The 6,924-nt window shown below is 41.7% G+C and overlaps 1 protein-coding gene across 5 annotated transcripts in view; it reads left to right on the top strand.

The window, feature by feature from the left end:
- Stard9 (StAR related lipid transfer domain containing 9) overlaps positions 1-6,924 on the top strand; it is a 192,471-nt gene that overhangs the window by 12,079 nt on the left and 173,468 nt on the right. The window lies entirely within an intron of this gene.

Below are 6,924 nucleotides of genomic sequence, written 5' to 3'. Positions count from 1 at the left end.
AAAAGAAAAGAAAAAAGAATGTGGAATTAACTAGTGCTCCTATAGGCGTGGGTCTCAGCATAATTTTGGTGGTATAAGTTAGCTCTTGTCATATTCAGATCCTGTGATAGTGAATGTGGCTCATCTCAAACATGGCTATTGTGTGCAGTGGATGGGCTGAGAATCTTAGAAGCTAGTTCTTTTCTGAGACTGAGGGCTGAACTTGCAGCAGAGGGTGAAAGGCCTAGACATTAGTCTAGTAGTCTGCAAGGTACATAGGAACAGATTCTGCTGATCTGCTACCTGGGGATTGAGGAGACCAACCAAGGCATTGCCAGCTGAGCTGTTAGTCATACTTTGTGTGTGTGTGTGTGTGTGTGTGTGTGTGTGTGTGTGTTTATTTTGAGACAGGGTCTCACTATGTTGTTTAGGCTGGCTTTGAACTCACTGTAACCCTGGCTGATTGAGAACTCATGGTGATCCTCCTGCCTCAGCCTCCCAAGTGCTGGGATTAGAGGCATATGACATCATACCTGGCTAGTCATCCTTTTTGTGCCTTTTAGTTTTTACCTCTTCTCTACTTTGAAGGCAGCTGGCTCTTGGCCAGTGGGTTCATAGGATTTCCATGTTTCTGGGAAGTGGCATCATCTTCTTGGTTTGTGCATTATCATAAACCTTGCTCTTAGACCCTGTTATGGTTTGTGTTTGATTGTCCCCCCAAAGCCTCATGTAGTCATGGGGCAGCTTCTGGAGTTTGTGATTACTGTGGGTGTGGATGCTGCACCTGCCCTGGGGCAGGTGATTTGCATTATAATTAAGGTGGGAAGAGAGGCTAGCTGCTTGAGCTGCTGCTCTCCTTTTGCGCTCTTGCTCTTTGCCGCTGCCATGAAAGCCATGAAAGGTTGCCCTCTGCCGTGTACTGCTCTGCCTTGGAGCCAGCTGAGTATAGACTGAAACCTCAGTAACTGTAGGCTAAATAAACCTTTCCTTCCTTCATTTTGAGTGTCTGGTATTTGTCCCAGCAACGAGAGAAGAGTAACTAAGACAGACCCCATTACAGCCAGTTAGTCTAACCTTCAATTTTATGGTCAAAGATGATAGTGTTCACTCCAGTAGCCACTGGGGTACTCTGTGAAAAATACCTTTCAATAAAAATCGAGCATCTGTTTTTTGCCAAGTACTTTAGCCTTTGTGGAGCTGCTGCTGCTGCTGCTGCTGTTGCTTCTTCTTTTCTTCTTTTCTTCTTCTTCTTTTCTTCTTCTTCTTCTTGGCAGAACCAGGGATTGAACTCAGGCCCTTGTGCTTGCCAGGGAAACACTTATTCTACTGAGCCATCTCCCTGGCCCCAAGAACTGACTTTCAAAAGGAGATAGCTCAGTGGCGTAAGTGCCTGACTGGCAAGTGCAAGGTCCCAACTTCGATCCCTGTAATGGGGGCGGAAGGAGATAGAGTCTGTTTATGAACAACCTTTATTTTAAAAAAAAGGAACTGACTCAGTGAGAAGTGATGGAGCTCCTACACCAGGACACCATTGTGACTGCATTTTTGATATTAGAGGGAGTGAGTGGTCTTTCTTTTTCTTCTATTATTATTATTATTATTATTATCTTTTTGAGACATGGTCTCACTATGCAATTGAGACTGGCCTTGATCTCACTTTGTAGCCCAGGCTGGTAGCCCAATTGGCAATGATCCTTCTACCTCAGTCTCTCAAGTGCTGGGATTGCAGGTGTGAGCCACCATGCCTGGCTTGGTCTTTCTATTAGTAGAAAGTATGAGCATTCTGATAGCTGTTTCAGATCTCCTGGCTTGTTTTATGTGACGTTTGATAAAACAATAATTTTGGAGGGGATGTGTATGTGTTAAAACATCCGTGTTACTATCAATGTGTATGAGTTTCTTGTGTGGCTTATGTTTTACATTTATGTAGTTTAATTGTGTAAGTAATCTAGTGGAGACCCAAAAGACAGTAGAGGAGGAGAATTCATAGATATGATTTTTTTACTGCCTGATTTGAAAGTTAATGAAAAGTTCAAGTGGGATCAGATAGGAAGCCTGTACAAAGAGACAAAACTAGTGTCTCCTGAGACTTATTCTGTCTTATTTATTTATTTATTTATTTTTGCGGAACCGGGGATTGAACTCAGGCCCTTGTGCTTTCCAGGCAAGAGCTTATTCTATTGAGCCATCTCCCCAGCCCCAATTCTGTCTTATTTATTATTTGAGCCTCTCATCAGTTTCAAGAGAAGTGAGGATAGGTGACGGAAGGGAGCCTCTGCCACATGCTAGGATAGGGCCAAAGGGTCCAGTATGTCAAGACTCAACACCAAATGGTTCAGTGAGTGAGCTTCATTGCTTTAATATAAAAAGCAAGGCCCACAATCAACCCTAATTGGTGTGGCTCTGAGGTCACCAGGGGTAGGACAGGTGGCATGTCATAAAATTGTAGAATTTGGAAATGAAAGTGTATAGATGTTATCTATTTATCTTTTCTAGAGGATTTGCAGTTGCATTTGGTAAGAGGAGTCAATATTGTTTGAAGTATAATTTAGATGTTGTAAAATTAATCTTTAATTGAACAGTATATAGTTCTATGAGTTTTGACAGAGGTATGTTACGGGTACTGCAACATCTATATATTGTACAATATCAGTCCATTATCCCCAAAATTATTTTATCCTTCTTTGTAATTTCCTTCCCACCCTTTGTCCTCCTTTATAATTTCTGATGTTTCCTGACTCCACAGTTGTTTTATTTCTTCCAGTTTTGTGTTTTCCAGAAAATGTCATGTAAACGAACTCATAGTATGTAGCTGTTTAAGTTAGGACTCTTTCAACTAGTGTGCTATATTTGAAATTCTTTTTTACATTTTTAAAAAAAAATTATTCATTTATTTATTTGGTACATGGTCTCACTAATGCAGCACAGACTTGTGATTCTCCTGTCTCAGCCTCCCTAGCACTGGGATTGTAGGTGTGCACCACCATGCTGGCTTTTGGTGGATGGCATGGCATGCCTGGGGTTCTGGGTCCAGCATGTCATGTGGTACTGGGGATCCAACCCAGGTCCTTGTGCTTGCCAGGCAGGCATTTAGACTGCTGAGCTATCTCACCAGGTCTTGAGATTAATTTCTACTGTGGTGTGCATTGTATCTTTTTCTGACCTTGTTCATTTAAATCATCTTCTCACCTAAAAGGACTGGTATGGTTTTGGATAGCACTGATTCTAATCGTAACCTGTGGGACCAAGTCCCTGGAGGCTAGAACCTCTTTGATCCCTGGTTCTCTAATTGGTATAAAGGGAGGACTGTCACTACCCTTAGAAATACAACATCAAGTCAGATGTGTTGGTGCACTCCCATAATCCTAGCATTCAGGAGGCTAAGGATCACACATGCAGGATCACTATGAGTTTAATGCCAGCCTTGTCTACTTGGTGAGCTCAAGATCAGCCTGAATTACATAGTGAGACCCCCGTCTCAAAAGCCAAAAAGAAAAAAAGAAATAGAGCATTAACAGTAGATATACAGATACTATATCAGCAGGGGTATAACTCAGTGGTGGAGCATTTGACTGCAAATACTGTATCAGAGTAAAGTATTGATTGGCTATTGAGTAATAGCCAATATCTGGCTTTAGGGAGATTTTGAGTACTCTCATAAAGGGTCATTCATAGATGGATATTGACAAGAATGTCACTTGTTTAGTGTTGATGCTGCTTTATCATAGTCTTTTAGTGTGAAGGGAAATTCATAATCTGGTCCAGCGTTTCTGAAGCTCAGCACCATTTACATTTTGACTATCTAATTCTTTGCTGTGGGGGTCTGGCTTGTGCATTATAGGATGTTCAGCAGTATTCCTGGCCTCTACCCACTAGATGTCAATGGCAGTTCTCAGTTGTGAGAATCAGAAATATCTTCAGACATTGTCCAATGTTCTAAGCCAGTCCCCTCAAGTTACCAAAATAACTCTTAATTTTTATGGCTTAACCAGGCTGTTACTGCGTAAGTAGGTCTGGACCTGTGCTCCATTATTGTGATCCTTTCATTGTTTTAAAACATTTTACCTCCTTCTTTGTATATTTATTAGTAGCCTCAAAAGATAATTTCAGAGAATTCCTTAGTGTTGTCACTTCTAGTCCTTAATGGTGACATAACTGAGTAAACAGATCAGGTGTCAACAACTTTGAATCTGCAATCCCCAGTTCCGCCAAAAGCCAACAAACAAACAACCATGAATCACTAGAGAGAAGAAGTCACCTGAATTTTGTTTATTAAATGCCTCTTGATGGCAAGGTATAATTTAAATGTTTCTTATTTTATTTCTATTAAACCTGTATTTTATTTTTATTTATTTATTTATTTTTTTGGTTTGGTTTTTTTTTTTTTTTTTTTTTTTTTTGGAACCGGGGATTGAACTCAGGCCCTTGAGCTTGCCAGGCAAGCGCTTATTCTACTGAGCCATCTCCCCAGCCCCAAACCTGTATGTATTACTTATTCCATTTTATAGATAAGGAAAACTCAGAAAGGCCAGTCTGGGCTATATAGTGAGTTTAAGGCCAGCCTGAACTACATAGTGGAGTTTGTCTCAAAAACCAAAACCCAAACAAAAAAAAGCAAGCAAACAAAACTTACCTGTAAGTGGTAGAGAGGGATTCAGATCCAAGATTGTTCAACTCTAAACTTCCACTAAGCCTCATTGACTCAAAGTTTATTCCCCCTCACCCCTCAAAAAAACCCAAACACCCAAAAAACTCTTTAGCCTTCTGGTGGGCTCATGTCTGTCTACACTTTATTCGATTTAATCTGTTCAATTTCCTAAAAGGTAGAGAATTTTATCCCGCCAACCTATTTATAGATGAGGAAGATTAGGTTTAGAGATGTTACATGATCTGCCAAAGTTACACAAGAAGTAACTTCTGGATTTTTCTGAATGCAAAGTTCATATTTTTTACTGTGTTACAGTATAAAAAGAAGCTGGGTATGGTAGTGCATGCCCAGAATTCCAGTACTCAGGAGGCTGAGGCAGCAGGATCATTGTGAGTTTGAGACCAGCCTGGGTTACAGAGTGAGCTCAAGGCTAGCCTGAACTCTGCGTAGCAAGTCCCTGTCTTAAAAAGACAAAAGATAAAAGAAGAGGAGGAGGAGGAGGAGGAGGAGGAGGAGGAGGAAGAAGAAAAGGAAGAAAAAGAGAAGGAGGAAAAGGATATGGGAAATGAAAGAGATGTAAGACTGGGAAAGGAAGAAGAGGGAGGAGAATGATTATAGAGAATGGGGAATGGTAAGGGACCATAAACTTATCCATTATCCCATAACCCTGATGTTACCAGCTTCCCTGCCCCTCTACCCTCCTTTTATGTTTTTGAGGTATAGCCCAGATTGGCTGTAAACTTTTTTTTTTTTTAAAGAGGGAGTCTGGCTATGTACTTCAGGCTGGCCTTGAATTCATTATGTGGCACAGGCTGGCCTCAAACTCATGGCAATCCTTCTGCCTCATCCTTTCGAATGCTGAGAGTATTGGCATGCACCATCATGCCCAGCCCTGGTCTCAAACTTTTGGTCCTCCTACTTTAGCCTCCTTAGTGCTAGAATTACAGGTGGGTGCCACCATGCCCAGCAGTTTAACACAGGCCTTTGTTGGTCTAAATTGTTTGTTGATGCTTTGTCTATATTTGCACCTGTAGCCAAAGCTTTACTTCAAAGCTTTTCTTCAAAGTTGGTCTACATTTTTATCTGGTTTGAATTTACATTAAAGTCAGTCTGTTTTTCTGAAGTTGGACTTGAGTTTGAGTTCAGACAGAGCCATTTATTTATTTTTTATTATTTATTTTTATAATTTATTTTATTTTTTTAACGTCCTGCTTCAGGTTTATTTGTACAAAGAACACAGGAGGACACCAGCCCCTGACAGATGGCACCCCAGGGGTCACACCAGTCCTACTGTTTGCATATCAACAGATAAGAGGCTTTTACTGTGGATCCTTCATGTGGGCCTGGGCACCTTTGGGATCCTGGATTGGAGAAGCTGGAGCCTGGGCCTTGGCTGGAGCAGAAGCTGAAGTCTGGGCCTTTGCTAGAACAGAAGCTAGAGCCTGGGCCTTGGCTGGAGCCTGGGCCTTTGGCTGGCATGGCCTGTGACCCTTGGCAATGCAGGCACAGATAGGTTTCCCAAACTTGGGATAGGCAATATAGGCAAGTCGAGTGAGCTTGCAGTTTATTCCCTTTCGGATGATGTTGGGCTTAACCTCCTTGGACTTGACGAGAGCCTTGATAGCCTTGGTGTGTGCACTCATGGCCTTAGAATTGTTTGCTTGCATCTTCTTAAAGCCGTTCTTGTTGTGCTTCTTGGCAAAATGCATGTTCCTAAGCCACTTGGGATCTACCCTCTTCAGAGATTTGTATCTTTGTGACCGATGTTTCTTGATGCCATTTCTGAGCCATTTTGGGGACTGGTTGTGTGTGGTGTGGTTCTTGGATTTGGCCATAACTGCACTTGTAAACCATGATTGCCAAACACCTGGAACTGAAAGAAGAAAAGCAGCAGAGCCATTTAATAGCTGGCTTATTTTGGATAAGTTACTTAACCTATCTACATCCTAGCTTTATTAGTGATAGTAGTACATGCTGCAAAGAGTTATTGTGGAAAATAAATGAAATAATTATGTTATGCAATAGTTAACTTCATATACTGCTGATGGGCAAGAAAAATGATATAGCCACTTTAGAAAGGGATTAGTTGGGGCTGGTGAGATGGCTTAGTGGTCTAAAGCACCTGCTTAGAACAAGCTAAGCTAAGCTAAGCTAAGCTAAGCTAAGCTAAGCTAAGCTAAGCTAAGCTAAGCAAAGCAAAGCAAAGCACAGGGACCGCGGTTCAATCCCCCAGCACCACATGCTGCCAGCCAGCCCCGCCCCCTGGTGGGCTGAGCTGGCCACACACACAATAAATA

The sequence above is a fragment of the Octodon degus genome, unplaced genomic scaffold (assembly GCF_000260255.1).
Source record: "Octodon degus isolate 3935 unplaced genomic scaffold, OctDeg1.0 scaffold00002, whole genome shotgun sequence".
Classification (NCBI taxonomy): Eukaryota; Metazoa; Chordata; class Mammalia; order Rodentia; family Octodontidae; genus Octodon; species Octodon degus.
The sequence above is the reverse complement of the archived record's forward strand: the minus strand, read 5'-3'. Positions and strand labels throughout refer to the sequence as shown.